At 35.4% G+C, this 17,256-nt stretch overlaps 1 pseudogene; it reads right to left on the bottom strand.

Annotated features, from left to right (window-relative positions):
• Positions 1–14,005: 14,005 nt before the first annotated feature.
• Positions 14,006–17,053, bottom strand: LOC139823783 (uncharacterized; annotated as a pseudogene).
• Positions 17,054–17,256: the final 203 nt, after the last annotated feature.

Below are 17,256 nucleotides of genomic sequence, written 5' to 3'. Positions count from 1 at the left end.
CGGTAAAGAAAACGCGATATCGATAAAGCAATATATACATATATAATCAAACGTTTTAATAACAAATGCAATACAGTTTTTATTTTTTTCAGTAATATAAGATTATACCTGTATGTCCATATCACATAAACAATAGTATAAAGAAATACAAAGGCTAAAAAATAACTAGTGCTCTTTGCATAAGTAATAAATCGGAAAAAAGATGTGATTAACGTCACGCTATCAATTAAGAAAAAAGGATTAAGATCTATCGTAAATTAGAAACAAGTATAACGAGGTGTAAAAACACAAGTAATATGATATAACACAGTAATAGGATAAATAAAAACATTCCGTGATTTGTATTTCACACTTTCTATACTATATATTTTTTCAAAATATATAAAATATGATATTTATTTAATTGTATTTTGCATTTTTTTCATTTCTTTTGGGAGCAGGGCCAACTCTCAGGGAGGGTATCGTCGTCGTCGATGTTTATAACTTTCTCGTGACCGCACTGTCCCGCACCTGATAACTCCTCCTCCTCGTCGCCGTCATTGTCTCTCTCTCTCTCGCGAGCGCACTGTCCCGCACCCGACGGCTCCTCGATCGGTGAGGCCAGCCGCGCGACATCGCGATGCATCGCGCGAATCTTTGTCACGAACAACCGTATTTGGTTACGCGACTTTTTTACCAGGGAGGCGACGATGGCTCTACCAAACAGAATATAAATATAATTAACAAATATAAAATATAAAAAATGTTATGTGATTATATTTAGCAAATCTACTTACGATCGCTCCAGTATTACGGAGTCCTCGTCGATGCGAACCGACATTTGAATCACGAGGGTACTCTTTCCTGTATGTTTCTCAGTCGGAGCTGCAACAGTCGCACAGAATCCGCAAACTCTTCTACCACCCTCACCAGAGAGGTGGTGTTTATTTGCAGAAGATCGACTACACTTTTAATATCGTTTAACTTTTCCATTTTGTCTTTCGTTTCACAACGTTTAAGAAATAACTGTTCGTGATAGTGCTGTGGATAGACTACACCCAAGTCTAGTTTCGAGTTCTTATATATGGTAAAAAAAAAGATGTTGCGGTAAAAAAATATACTAAGAATAGCATTTTTTGCGTCGAGGAAAAATACATCGAGGAAAATAATGCATTTTATCAAACCAAAGAAGGAGTATACATAGGCCAACCTAAAAACGCAGCCTATTGGTCGACCGAGTATCTCTATTTCTTCGTGACAGTGCTGCTATCATCGGTTAAATCGTGTTATTAATTGTCTGAATGCCCACGCCGCGCATACACGATATTTTTCTTTTAGAGAAGTACAAAGTTTTCGAACCAGAAAATCGATATCGAGGCAATAATAAAACGAGCGTCGTAGACTCTCTACACAGAGCATCTGTATAGAAAAATTCGGTAAGTGCAGCATTGCATTCTGTACGTATTAGAGAGTATATCGTACTAATTTTGATCTCTGTACGGCGGAATGTACAGCCGCCGTGTTTATTATTTTCCTCGTGTTATGGCAAACCTGAGTAGAGGAGACCGAGACGAGAAGTCACATAGGCCAGTCAAGTTACGGTTTTACATCAAATTTGAATTCGAAATATTAATTAATAATTCAATTTTAACATTTAACATGGTTTGATGTAAAAATTACGTAAAAATAATCTAAAAAGTTGTAATTACATAATAAGAAATTGTAGTTTTCACACAGTTTTTGCAAAAATCATAAAATTATTTCTACCAGATTATTTATTCTTACAATAATCGGACAAAAATATTTTTAAAAATATCATTCACTTTATGATTTTTACATATAATATTTTATTTTATTTATTCTTTATTTAGATATAAAAATGGCACGAAATTATAAAAGGACTGAATACCGGAAATGGTCTGAGGAAAACATGGCTGCAGCAATCGAAGATGTTAGGAATAAGAGAATGAGTTACAAAGATGCTGTTGATACCTATGTGGTTCCTTTATATGCTCTAAAATATAGGATAGAGAAAGTTATATAAATAAAAATATGTCTTCTTTAGAAGCTGCCCAAAAAAAAACATTAGGCCGTCGTAAGACTTTCTCAGAGGCTCAGGAAGAGGAACTTGTGCAACACATACTGCTTTTAAAAGAAAGGTTATTTGACCTCACTTCAATAAATATACGCAAACTCGCATTTGAATTTGCCGAAAAACACAACATTTCACATATATTAACAAGGAAAAGGAAAAAGCAGGGAAAGAATGGTTCTACAGTTTCTGCAGAAGGCATAAGCAATTATCGCAAAAGAATTTTGCAGAAACTTCTCCTGCAAGCGCAAAGGGCTCTAATCATACAGCAGTTCAATCATTTTTTAATTTATTAGAGTCTGTTTATAATAAATACAAATTCTTACCTAATGACATTTATAATGTCAATGAAACGGGCATCATAATCGAGCCAAACAAATCGTCAAAAGTACTAGCTTTGCGAGAAGAAAAGCAAGCAAACTCTTTATCTTCCAGTGGAGTCCTCATTACTACTGAGACGTGTATGAATGCTGCTGGTGATTATATGCCCACAATGTTTATTTTCCCTAAAGAAAAAGTAAGCCATGCAGTGTTGATGAATGATGCTCCTCGCAACTCATTTGCCGTCTATCACAAGAGTGGATATATTCAGAAAGACAGTTTTATTGTTTGGTTCAAGGAATTCATTAAGTTTTCTCGCCCCCAACCCAAAAAGCCGGTGCTTTTGCTTCTAAATGGACACGCTTCTCATACCAAAAGTGTGAAACTTATCAAACTTGCACAAGAAAACAACGTTACACTCATATCCATAGCTCCGTATTTGACACATTGGTTGCAGCTACTTAACGTTTCATTCACATTTCATTTAATGAAACATTACGAAGAAGAAGTGCAAAATTGGCTAATGGATAATCCAGGCCAATATGTAACAATACATTAAGTGGCAAAACTATACGGAAACGCGTTTTGCAGGGCAGCTGAAAAAAAAACTGCTGTAGATGTATTTAAAAAATCGGGAATATACCCATTGAATAAAACGTATTGCCTAATCCTCCAACGAAAACCACTGAAAAATCTGATCAGCAAAAAATTCAAGATGATGAGGCCCGCTCTGTGATATCTGGAAATAATGAAAGCCAGCCATCAATATCTGCAATTTCCTCGAATTCTCCGTCCGGAGAAGAAAAAAATATTCAGAAAAGAAACAAGAAAAAAGGAAAAACTGCCATCCTGACTTCGTCTTTCTACAAAAAGCAGGAAATGGAGACTGCCACTCGGAAAAGGAAGTATTGTAACTAAGAAAAAAAATTTCTGCATTTTAGTAAATATTAGTTTGCAAACAATTTTGACTTTATTTATTAAAATGAAGAAATGTTTCCTTTTTATTAGCATATATGTATTTACTAAGAAAAATGCAGAAAAATTTTTTCTCGTCAGTGTAATTTGACTAATTGTAAGATAAAACAAAACTTCGTAATTGTACTTTGTAATTGTAACTTCGGTGTTCACATGCTTTCAACCGATTTTACTCTACCGGTGGAGCAAAACCGGGTATATCAATGTCTTAAAAAAATCCTGTTATCCTTAATTAATCTTTTTTCACATAACCAGCCTCGTTTTCTCATAGTTCATTTCTTGTTGAAAGACAAATCCAAAAAAGCACCCGGTTTTGCTCCACTTTTAGGTATAAGATTTAAATAGCCATCTAGCCTGCCTATGTTTTTTATTTGCTAAAAATTCACGACAACTTCGAATATTCTTTCGATCGCATCATGCATGTTAGGAAACCAATAATTCCGTCTTATTAGTGCTTTTGTTTTTTCCAAGTATGTTTGAGTGTATTTTTTTCATATGTTTTATATCTTGAAGACAATAGCGATATTTATATGTCGCAGGCAGTTATGCTTGACACTATTTATACAACGAAAAGTGTCGCGTCCTGTTCGAAATTTCGGAACAATTCAAATTGTATTGTACAGATATTGGTGATACACACAGGGCTACTTCGACCAACGCCGATTAACTTTAATCGACGATTAACTTAATCAGCAGTGTCGCCAACAACAAGATATTTGTCGTTGTGTATGTCGTTTTTAACCAATCTTTTCAAATATTATACTATTTCTCTTTAATTTGAATAAAGGTGTTTCGATTTTTATTTAAAATATCTACGAAAAAGTGTTTATGTAACATGGATAAAATTATTAAATTTTTATTATTTAATGAATACGAGGGTTATGATCTTCCAATAAGAAGAAATCGACGAAAATCACGTATAATCAGGCCACGTATAAATTATTTAGAAATTTTTGATGATGATCATTTTAAAAGAAGATTTGCAATATTAAAGGAAAACTTTAACATGATATTAGAAAAAATTTATGTTGAATTACAACATAAAACTAATCGGTATGTATAAATATTTAATACAACAATTTAAAATTATATATAATATATATATATATATATATATATATATATATATATAAAATTTTTTCTAATATCATATGTTAAAGTTTTCCTCTGATATTGCAAATCTTTTAAAATGATCATCATCAAAAATTTCTAAATAATTTATACGTGGCCTGATTATACGTGGTTTTCGTCGATTCCTTCTTATTGGAAGATCATAACCCTCGTATTCATCAAATAATAAAAAATTAATAATTCTATCCATGTTACATAAACACGTTTTCGTAGATATTTTAAATAAAAATCGAAACACCTTTATTCAAATTAAAGAAAAATAGTATAATATTTGAAAAGATTGGTTAAGAACGACATACACAACGACAAATATCTTGTTGTTCTCATGCATTTTTTGTGCAGCACGATATCGCACTCGAAATTGCGCTATTCCGCAATGAGAGCCCGATAGTTCTCATCTTCCTTCGCGCGTGACTAATGTTCGACTGCCTTACCTCTTACCCCTCGAGAGGCATTGCAGAAAATTCGTGTGCTAATTTATAGCATTAATTTTGTGGTGTTGCAAAGCGTAAAATTTATTCCGTAACTGATTCTCATGGAAAGCTGATGAGTTGTATGTAGCAAATTAATAACTTAAATATTACGTACATTTTTATGCGCATTTGTTAAAAGGGCAATAATTACGAATGTACATGAAGTTGCGTTAAATAAGTAACTATTCTAACTTGAGCTATATTTTAGCTTCAATCTGTTTATTTATAGATTATTTGAATATTTAATGACGATGAGGAAGCATGAAGCATTACATTTTTTTATGTATGAGAAAGTTTTCCCTTATTGGTAATTTCTTCAACTTGGATTATATTTTAAATATTCTTGTATCGAATAGTTCAAGTACTAGAAGCATGTACACATAATCTTTCTCAAGAAAAATAGAATATTTGCATTTAATAATCAATGCCGGACAGAAATATACTGAATATGTTACCGCATACATGGGTAGAGAATTTTTATCAGTCGTTTTCCTTCCTCCAAGCTACGATTTCCTGAATTCTATTGTGAAATTGATAAACTCGTGAATTTATCACAACACTTGCGCTATTGTACTGTTGTAGTATCTCTTCCTGAATACAGATATTCCATATTAAAAATTCGCGAAGAGATTAAAAATACGTTAAGTTACTCGAATTACATTTGAATTGTATTAATTTCCTTGATAAAGAAATTATACAATTTTTACAAAATATATTCTTTTTCTATAACTGAAAAATTAGCAATTTTTTTTACATCTTCTAAAACGATTGATGATAATTAGCAGTTAATTACAATCGTAAACAAACTACATTTTAACGAGGGAATGAGGAAGTTGTTGAAGCGAGAATATTTTGCGATTCGGAATACTTAAAGACACTCGTCGCGAAGTTTGTGGGGAGGCTCGCACTCATTACGAACCAAGATATGCTTATCGTCTGCGGAATGCAGTTCGAGCCAGCTCGTTATACTTCACCGGTACGAAATCATTTGTCTCAGAACGTCGCGACGTATGCATTAAGATTAACCGTGACGCTGTATATTTTGAACTGCCATACGAGACATCGTGCAAAAAAAAAAAAAACTTTATTTCATATTTGAAATTCATGTTTTTTCGCGATTGGTATTTCTACAAAATCCATTAACTTTAAAAAAGAAAGATAGAACAAATGTTGCGATCTCTTATTACAATTTTTACATGGAAAAAGGAACATTAACGCGTAAAACAATTTCGTAAGAAATCGTTATCTATTTATCACATATCATGATACAATATCCAGTGAGTATGTAGCAAGATAATGATTTCTCTGTATACAACAGAAACAAAAAATATTACTTATTGTTAGATGAAAATTATTAGAGTTAGTAATATAATAGTAAAAAATGTCGTTAGCAGTTATTATTAATAGCTAAAAATATATAGAAAATTTATAGAAAAAGTATCATTAATTCACAGAACAGGCGTGAACGTTGATTATAAAATACGTTATGATTAAATCCGTAAATACAGCCTAATCTAAGACACATAATATAATTCCAAGGTAGCGTTGGACACGTAATTATCGTTATAAGTTAAAAGCCATGAGCCATGACCACTTCCCATAATTGCTGAGGGTTCAATGTGCCTGTCTGTATCAGCTAACGCAGAGAAATAGATACTTTATATGTGATAAAGACTGACACCAAGCTCATAGTATCACAGGCGTCGCGATCTTGAGCGAATATTTTCCTTGAAAAAAACGGTCAAATTAAGAAATAAAAAACCGTTTTCGTTTATTGACACGGAGGCGAATATTATCGCGGGCGTGACACAGCTTTTGTCAGCATTCCTTGAATATCGCAGCTAGTATTACTATCGTGGTCGAGTCGAGCAAACACTTCAGCGCATTCTGCATTGCAATTTTGCATCGCGGACATATACGTTTGTGACTTTACGGTATTGCATTGAACAAATATTGGCGGAAATTAGCGTCTATAAGTGACATGCGCGAAAGATCGATCTCTTTTAATATACTATTTATCCCAAAAAGTGTCATTTTTCTATACTTTTTGCTTTATCATTATTTGCAAGAAATGATAGAGAAATAACCCAAGTAGCACAGCAAGTCACAATAAAGTCAAAATAATGTCAAAATGACTACAAAATGACGATTTTTGATCATTTTACCATCATTTTACCATAATTTTGACGTCATTTTGATTTTATTGTGACTTGCTGTGCTACTTGGGAACTTTTTTACTTTTTAGATAGATATTTCTTGCAATTTGTTTGTCTCTTTTATTGCAATTAATTTCCAATTATTAGTTTATTTTATAGTAATCTTCTTCGAAATATATAATTTTATGGTAACTCACCGATGGGTGAAGTTCTTTCTACGAATACCATACGATGAATGTGTGGTATTATATCCGTAATCTAAAAATAGATATGCTTCATCCCCGTAGAGGATATCTGTATTAACGGCCGGAAGTAAAATAAAGTGGTTTCCGTTTTAAGAGCGAATAATGACGAATAAGGATTTTCTTGCATACGCCTTATCATTCTTATGCATTTTTCTATGCGAATAGCAAATATAGTCATTCGACAATCTGTGGACAATGTTTTCGTGCAAAAGATCATGAAGATCATAATAAATCAAAAATTAAAATTTTATTAAAGTAAAAGAAAGCAAAGTGTTTAGTCAATTGATTTGTATATCTGTAACTCCGTTATTGGTCACTTACAATTAAAAAATGTTGTTATTAATACTATATTTCTTGATGTTTTCTAAGAAAAGATTTGATCAATTTGGTTAAACAATACGTAGATGATAGAAATTAACAAGGTATTCTGTACAATGTATTCTATTGATGCATGTGCAAAATCACAATATAAATATACACTTATATAATATTTAGCGCATATATATAAACAACACATAAATATGTACTTATAATTATATTATAATATAATTTTAAGTATAATAATAAGAGAAAATAGGATCGTAACGATATACAAACAATTAGAATCAAAAGCCATGCGATCCAAGCTTAGGTCTTTGACAGCCTTATATTAGTTACTGTATACATATATGTCTATATATATACAACCCTGGCTGAGGTAATATTTTTCGCAATAAATTTTCTTTACAGTTATTAGATATTTAAATCGAGTCGATTTAATTCCGGGGAGGGAAGGGTTTCTAATTCTAACAATTACTGTGTTTTAAGTTTGAAAGTAATCGGCGCGCAGTATGTTGGAAAAATTATATATATGTATATATATAGACATATATGTATACAGTAACTAATATAAGGCTGTCAAAGACCTAAGCTTGGATCGCATGGCTTTTGATTCTAATTGTTCGTATATCGTTACGATCCTATTTTCTCTTATTATTATTATTATTATTCACGTCGCCTGAAAAGGACGTTTCAAACTATTATTAACCGGCTATTGCGATAAATATTACCACATGCCTCGGTGGTCGAATTGGTACGACGCCCTACACGGAATGAGGGAGGTTCCAGGTTCAAACCCTGGCTGAGGTAATATTTTTCGCAATAAATTTTCTTTACAGTTATTAGATATTTAAATCGAGTCGATTTAATTCCGGGAAGGGAAGGGTTTTTAATTCTAACAATTACTGTGTTTTAAGTCCGAAAGTAATCGGCGCGCAGTATGTTGGAAAAATTATATGTATATATATAGACATATATGTATACAGTAACTAATATAAGGCTGTCAAAGACCTAAGCTTGGATCGCATGGCTTTTGATTCTAATTGTTCATAATTTTAAGCATATATTTATAAGTATATAAGCAACGCATATCGGATTAATTACTCTAATGCGATGAAGATGACTCATTTTCGAAATATTAGCCAACTAAAACGTAATATATTGATTAATCTTATCAAGTAAATCGAATCATGAATTCACAGAATGCCGTAATCGCACTCGATTCATTTGAGAGGTATTATAGAGCTGATAGAAGTATTATCGCGTACGATTTGATACTTCGAAAGTGCATTACATGATTAGAATTAGGAGATAAAACGATTTCACATTTTTATTTTGCCCATTCCTTTTATCCTCCTCCCTGTTCTCTCTCCTTTGCAACATTAATATATAGGGAAATATAGGGAAATATAGGGAAAAAATATTATAATTTACATTATGTGATTGTGGCCTTGGCTCATATGACACGATATCTTATAAACATATTGGCTTTCATTAATCAATATGAATTAATGTAACATAAAACCTTTAACCCTTTAACTATTACTCATTACTTATGCATGAACATTTTTATCTGATTTAAATTTTGTTACATGTCTTACCAAGCTTGCTTAAAAGAATACATAAGTGTTTACCTATAGGAAACGATGTCGTTAGAGGAAGCTCTTAATCACAAAGTTAACTCTGACGGACAGATTAAAGTATTATGAAAACGTAACGCAGATCGCGCGATTCATCCTACCAGAAAACTTTCTCCACATTGTGACTCATTCCAGCATAGCTTTTTTCTTATGTCATACTCTACAGCCGGATGACATAAACCCTACAGACAGTTTTAATTATCGATATTTCGCACGTATTACGTATGTACTTTATTTACTATACGTATACTTGAGTAAACATTTTCCCTCCAAGTGGATTACTCGGCCACTTCCGTATGTAACAACTTTATTTGAACACCGATCGTTAAATTCGAACTATGTGCAAGAGAAAAAAAGAGTACTTAATAGTTAATCTTAAACTAGGCCAAACTGACGAAACGGAAATTTAAAGCGACATGACGAAATGTATAAAGAAAAATAAAATTCGCAAATATCACTAACTTGCGTGTATAATTTCTCCGAAAAAATTTAATGATATATTAAAGTCAATTCTAAAATTTTAATTATTTAAATGTGTCTTAGAAAATTATCGAAAAGAGACAGTTTTATCGATAATTAAAGTAGAAAGAAAAACATAAGTTATGTCTTGAAAAGTCTTACAAAATTGTAAATGAATATTGCGAGAATATACTAATAAAAGTGGAAATAAATTGCAGAAATCAAATCAAGAAAACTATAAATTCTGTATCACGTAATCGATATTACGATATTCCTTTAGTTAGCTCGTTATACTGATTTCCAATGCAAGAATTGCAGATGAATAAGGCATCCGGATATCCTTAATGCACTCTTGCGACTATTCATTTGAAGATCTGCTTTTCTGTGGCATAAACTCACTTGATGCGATTGCATGAATAATTTGACTATATAATCCATCGTCGTTGACTGTGATGGAACTGTGAATAAACTATCAAGAGCACAGGATGACCGAGTTTCGAAGAGCTCACTGTGTGACCTCGGCAGGAACCCCTCGTTTCGGCCTACTTGCATTCTTCTCAATTAGTGACTATGGGTTCCCATGATTTTTGCGAGAGCTCGTACAATCGAGACAGAATCGTGCACAAAAATCCCTGTAATACGGAATTGTTTCTATTCATATTTTATATTTATAATTAATAATTATAATTGAACAAATTAATGTAATATATTTAATGTATATTTTATATAAAAAAAAATATTTGGAACGGAAATATATTGAGAATTAAAAAACATCGAATAAAAATTATAAAATACATATACGCACGTTTGCTGCCTTGAATTCTGACTCTCGCACGTTTTCTTATTACTCATTCATACACGAAGCGAGAATGCAGTTTCTTATAACGTGCAAAACCTCATCGAGATCGTGTTCGCGAGTGAATTTAAAGATGACGTTATTCTGTGAATCGCCATGATAAATATCCCAATATGTATTCAAGTTCTTAAATGACCAGACTGTATGGAAACTTGTGTACACACACTTACACATTCTGACGTAGGTCCGGTAGGTCGAGTCAGAATAATACATCGACGGTTAACTAATCGAGTCAGTTTTGCGTGACTTGGTATCAAATTTTAATACTAATTGAATTACATAACTGCATACAAATAAGTCAGACTGTGATTTGCGGCATATTATGGTATATGAATTATGGATTCCATAATAATTCATAAATACGAAATTAAATGCATCTATCGAATGTGTTAATTGCTTATATAGCTTTATATACTAGCATGAATTAACGAAGCGAGCTTCGTCTTGTTTGAAATTCTTTACAGGCAAGAAGCAATTAAGTGGCATTTAGCAACGGACCGTGAAATATATCACATCTGAAGTCTATTCAATCTGATAAATAATTATTGATTAATTCTAATGAACGAACTCATGATCAATCAATTTGAAACACGTAAGATATATTATATAATACAACTTATGGGAACTAAAATAGTTTTTCCAAATTTAACGGAATAGCTGGCTAACTGTATTTTTATCATTAATGATTAACAAGAAGAGATTGTGTATTTTTTTATTATTTTTTTTTTATTATACTGAGATATACTGAGATACACGAACCAAGAATGTTTCACCATATTTCTCAATAGGTTTAAATTAAGATTTTAACAGTTTACATTTAATGATGGACTTTAATCGTTGATTACATTCTGATACATATAGTCTACGTAAATTAAAAATAATCCGAAAAGTAATGAAAAAAGAACTAATACGATTAATATGTCGGAAAAGAAATCTAGAAATATTCGATTTCTATTTTAAAGTAACAAAAGAGAGAATGATTCTATTTAATAACAGCAGTTTATCAATGCAGAATAACATGCTCTTTTTATCATCCTTCAAGACACGCGGAGCCGCGATATTCTTTGAAACTGGCTGCTCTCTTCGCGCTTAGAGGTCCTTATACGGCCAAGAGCAACCGGGCAACCTTTGCTTACAGCGTACATTTAAGAACTCCTCGAGAAGCACGTATATGCGAATAAGCCGCGTAAGGATTATGCAATTGATCGACCTTACAAAGTGGGTCAACAATTTTACCGGTAATGCGTATACGTGTCGCATCGATTCACGATAAGTTCGATCGCTCGTAACGAGCCTGCACCTTTTAAGGACAACACACGAGCTCTTTCTTTAGAGAGAGGATTTTAACATGGTTAGCAAAACACAAGTCTCGCACGTTACGACTACTAGCATTCTTGAAGGATCTAAATGAGAGAAAAGTATATATGTATTATAAATTCTAAATAATTTAACACACACACACGCACACAATAATTTATCTTGGTTGCAACTAAGACGTTTCGATATTGAGTTGGCTATCAAGCATCTGGCAAAATTACGATCAGTCTAGTTAACAAATAAAACGACTCCGACTCATCGCGACATAGCAATTTGTTCAATCTGGCCTGTGCTTTATTGACAGCAGCATATGCCTCTGACCTAATTCTCGCGACCGTGAACGTGTGAGCATGTCATTACACAGCGTCAATGTCGTAGCTGCAGGAGGCACATGACGGAAACGCCAATAGTAATTTTTTAATTGCGAGCATTTCGCACTCTTATCGCGCTAACGACGTAGCTAGAAAAAGCCAAGCCCGCATATTAATTTTTCAATGTGAACACTGTAACAACTGTAAAAACTTTTCCTTATTCTATAAATAAATATGCCATAATATGAATTTCTTCGATTAAGTTACGATTAGATTCAATTAAAATTGAACTGAATATTTTTAAAGGATATATGCCAGCTAAATTATCACGTTATATTATATTTAGAATTTATAATACATATATATTTTCCTTTTACTTTGATCCTTTGAAATAAGGAGGGGTGTCAATAAGGCCGTTTTTTGGCCCACGTCAGAATCGCTCCAAACTGTGGTATTTTCTTCCTACCGATGTAGCTCACAACCTCCTAGAACCGTTTGCTGTCCGAGCAATTAGAGGCTGAGAACGGGCAACTTGAAATCGCAAAAATCAATGGAGTTTTTCACATGGTGGTAGTGCCGGTCTCATTTCAGCATGTCATTGTTGGTAGGGAAGGAGGAAGGGAGGGTGGGGGAAGGAAAGAGGGAGAGCGGGAGATAGAGGGGGGAGGAAAGGAGGGAGGGGAGAGGTAGAGGAGAAGAGAGGGAGGCAAAAATCGCTCCAAACTGTGGTATTTTCTTCCTACCGATGTAGCTCACAAACTTTTAAAACTGTTTGCTGTCCGAGCAATTAGAGGCTGAGAACGGGCAACTTGAAATCTCAAAAATCAATGGAGTTTTTCATATGGTGGTAGTGCCGGTCTCATTTCAGCATGTAATTGTTGGGAGAGAGGGAGGGAGGGTGGGAGGTAGAAGGGGGTGAAAGGGAGGGTGGGAGGTAGAGGGAAAGAGAGACAAAGGAAGGGTGGAAAGGAGAAAGAGGAAGAGGGAGGCAGAGGGTGGCAGAGGGAGGGAGAGGGAGGCAGAGGGGGGCAAAGGAAAGGAAAGGGAGGGAGGAAGAAGGAGAGAGGAAAAGAGAGAGAGAGAGAGAGAGAGAGAGAGAGAGAGAGAGAATGACGGGAACCAGACGGGAGGAAGCAGGTCTGCTTTCCTCTCCCTCCCTCTGCCACTCTTTGCCTCCCTCTCCCTCCCTTCCCTCCCTTTCCCTATCTCTTTTTTCCTCTCTCTCTCTTCCTCCCTCCTTTCCACTCTCTCTCTCTCTCTCTCTCTTTCTCTCTTCCCTCTTTTTCTCTCCCCTCCCTCCCCCACCCTCCTTTTCTCTCTCTCTCCCAACAATGACATGCTGAAATGAGACCGGCACTACCACCATGTGAAAAACTCCATTGATTTTTGCGATTTCAAGTTGCCCGTTCTCAGCCTCTAATTGCTCGGGCAGCAAACGATTCTAGGAGGTTGTGAGCTACATCGGTAGGAAGAAAATACCACAGTTTGGAGCGATTCTGACGTGGGCCAAAAAACGGCCTTATTGACACCCCTCCTAATTCGTTACACTTTTTGTGTTGCACAATCGAACTTACTACCGTACCAAAGAAGTTTCACTTCCGTTACACTTTTTTGTGTCGCGAATCGAATTCACTACCGTGCCTAAAGAAGTTTCACTTCAAAAACATTTTTGTGGAGTACGTAATATACAAATTATATTACAAATAAAACAAGGTAGTATTGAAATGTAGTATCATTGATCGTTTTGCCATGCCACTGAGCTTTCATTATTGAAATATTTACAAAATTCATCTCTAATGAGCATAGCATCTCGAGTACTTGTATTTGTGCTACATTTAGCCTTTGTTATGCACCGGGGGTAGGAGATACCCCAGCGTATTTTCAAACACGTTTTTCTAATACGTACAATGCGAATCGGAACCTGTGCTGCCATCTACCTGTAGTCTAGAAATAACACTTCAAGATCCTATACATAGTTTTGCCCGCCCGGCTTTAGTTTGCTCTTGGCAGTGGTGAGAAGTTGAAAAACGCGTGACTTCATAGCAAAATAAATATACTTTTTTCAACTCCGCTATAAACTAATAATTTTCCTTGAAAGTGTAGTATTTCAAGAAAGTAATCCCGCAAGAATTATTAAAAAATATTAAAAATTGAATTTTTTATGCATTTTTTAGTGAAAAATCCATTTTTCGGTTTCTTTAGTTAACATATCATTTATAATTTTTTTATGTTGCAAAATATTAATGAAACCTATTAGACCTTATTTTGGAAGCTTTGAACAATAGCCAGCAATTTTGTTTGAGTCAAAATAACGAATTGTACGTCTGTAATAAACGTTTTAAGTGACTGGGGGTATGACACACCCCCTGTGCATAGTACGTAACTTCGAAGACGTGTGCATAACAAAGGTTAGATATGTTCCCGAATGCACAAACATCTTCCATAATCATCCTCCACGAACCTTGCATGTGATTACCCTCTGTCGTCTCTCTATCTGTCATACCTGGTAAAATGTAGCTGTTCTCGACGTTACTCCTGCGGAGCCAGTTATGAATGCAGATTGTAGCTTGCACAAGCAAGCTACAATCATAGCAGTTTCCACGCTACTAATGATCGGTTTTCGGTAAATTCGCCACTGGCTAGCAAGTATTCCGAAACAGTTCTCTATCACTCGCCTGGCTCTGCTGAGTCTATAATTAAAAATGTGCTATTCGGCGGACAAGTTATTCTTTCCAGAGAATGGTCGTAGCAAATATAACTTCAGTGGGAAGGCTTCATCCCCGACAATGCAGTAAGGCAAAGACGGTCCTCCCCCAAAAACTGTCGGATTTTGGGATATTTATTTGCCCTGCATCAACTTGTTGACCCATTCGGCTTTCACGAAAAATGCCTCCATCACTTCGTCTGCCATACGCACCAATATCGACGAACCGCAAAACGTAATGGCATCACAAATAGCTAATAGCTGTGACAATGCTGTGACTATTTTTGTAATTATAGAAATTGGAGCCAGCATTGTCCGGACACTAAAATTGTACAAAGATTATTACATGTTTTTCACATACTGCAAGGAAATTGGAGTTTGCTTATATTGTTTTTTTTATTTATTTCCCGTTTTCGATATTTGAATAATGCCTGAAAAGAATCGTTATAAAAGTATAAATTACTTGAATAGTTACGTACTTTCCATCGATTGCCCCAATGCAATGCGGAAAGTCCCAATATCTTCAAAATTTTCTGCGATCCTCTGCCATTCATCTTCGAATAGTCGAGGTGGAAGGACCAAAGGGCACAGGTGTTCCCAAATAGTCTTGCACGTTGTAGCAATAATATTGCTTACAGTCGTCAAGCCTATCAAATATTGATACATCATTGAAGACATGGAGTCACCAACTGCCAGAACTCTGAAACATAATAACTGATGTAATGCAACATTTACATTCATATAATTAAAGTAAAAACAAAAGATGTTTACCGTAATGTTAACGTCAATCGTTCTACTGCACCTATCGGTTCTCGCACGATGTATTGTTTCTCCATATGTGGGCCTACAATGGCTAATAACTCTTCCAATTGTGTGGCTGACATCTGAAAATAATTATGGAACGACAGATCTTCCAATTTTAGTGTTGGCAGTAAGGCATGGTAAAAACCATACTCACAGCGTTTTTTTTAAATTGGCGCAACCCAGAAACGCTTCTTTTTGTTAAATCGTTTCTTTTTTTTAGCTAATAACAAAGCTAATGATCCGAGCAGCTTGTCACGTCGGTCTGCTTCTGCATTTTGTTCATTAAATTAAGTGAATATACTGCAACCACTGATGAATTTTTATTTTGCAGACATTATTTATTAGTTAAACTGACAACTTTGATAACTGCAACTGAGGTACTAAGAAATTGAGGTTATACCGCGCCTGCCGCGGTATTTCACGCGGCAGACGCGGCAAGCGACATCAGCATCAGAAGCCCCTAGAATCTAGTTCCTTCTGAAGTGCCGCGCTGCCGCGCGCGGCATTTGCCGCGTCCATCAGTAGGCACCTTAAGAGTCACTCGGTGTAAATCGAGTGACTCCCTGTTCGCTTGCGCGAATTTCATCGGTGCAGCACGCGATTGGTTCACGCACGACAGAACGAGCGATAGCCAATTCACGCCGTTGCACTTTAGTGTAGCATCTTCAGAAGTGTAGGTGCTGAGTCCCGACAACGACTCAGCGTATTCCAGTGCACTAAGGTGCAGAAGGGATTGTGCCATTTACACCTCACGGCACGATTGGCCAATGCGAGGGCTTCGCGCCTAAATGATAGGGTCAGCGTGAGCCTAAAAGTGGGAGAGTCAGACCCGTTCCTCCCGGACAGTCTTTCGCGAGCTTTCGGTGCGTTAACACGTATAACGGTTGCGCTCTAATAATCAAACCCGGAAGTCTTATCCCGTTATCCGCTAGCGTTATTAGCGTAAAAATTATTTGTTTGTAGAGACAGTGAGTGCGCGATACGGGAAATAATCCTTGCGCCTTTCGGTTTTTACCGAGTTTAGCACATAGCGGTAGCGACGATTCGAGAAACACTCGACGCAATTCCACGCGATCGAGCGGACGTGTCCGCATACACGGAGATTGCTGTACGACCAGAATTAATAAATTGTTATTTGTTTATAATAATGCGAGAGTGTTTGTTCGCGACCCCAGTGAATATCCTATCCATATATCCGTATATTACGCATTGCATAACAAGGGTGTGGCCGACGGCCTTGAACACGTCCGCGGCGTAGAAGACGGCAGCCATCTTGCTGAGAGGAAGAACGGGGCAACGCAGTTATTCAGGCTTTATGTATTTATGCCTAAAAATTCAGTGGCGACCGTAATATCAGCCCAAGTTGTAAGTGGCTCAGATATAAATTTTCATCAACTCATTCGTTGTCCTGGGGCCCTATTCTCGAAATCGTGCGATATATATCGTGGACGCTAATTTTCGCACGACCGATGTCG

The sequence above is a fragment of the Temnothorax longispinosus genome, unplaced genomic scaffold (assembly GCF_030848805.1).
Source record: "Temnothorax longispinosus isolate EJ_2023e unplaced genomic scaffold, Tlon_JGU_v1 HiC_scaffold_18, whole genome shotgun sequence".
Taxonomy (NCBI): domain Eukaryota; kingdom Metazoa; phylum Arthropoda; class Insecta; order Hymenoptera; family Formicidae; genus Temnothorax; species Temnothorax longispinosus.
Note: the sequence above shows the minus strand (reverse complement) of the source record. Positions and strands in the feature narration are given on the sequence as shown.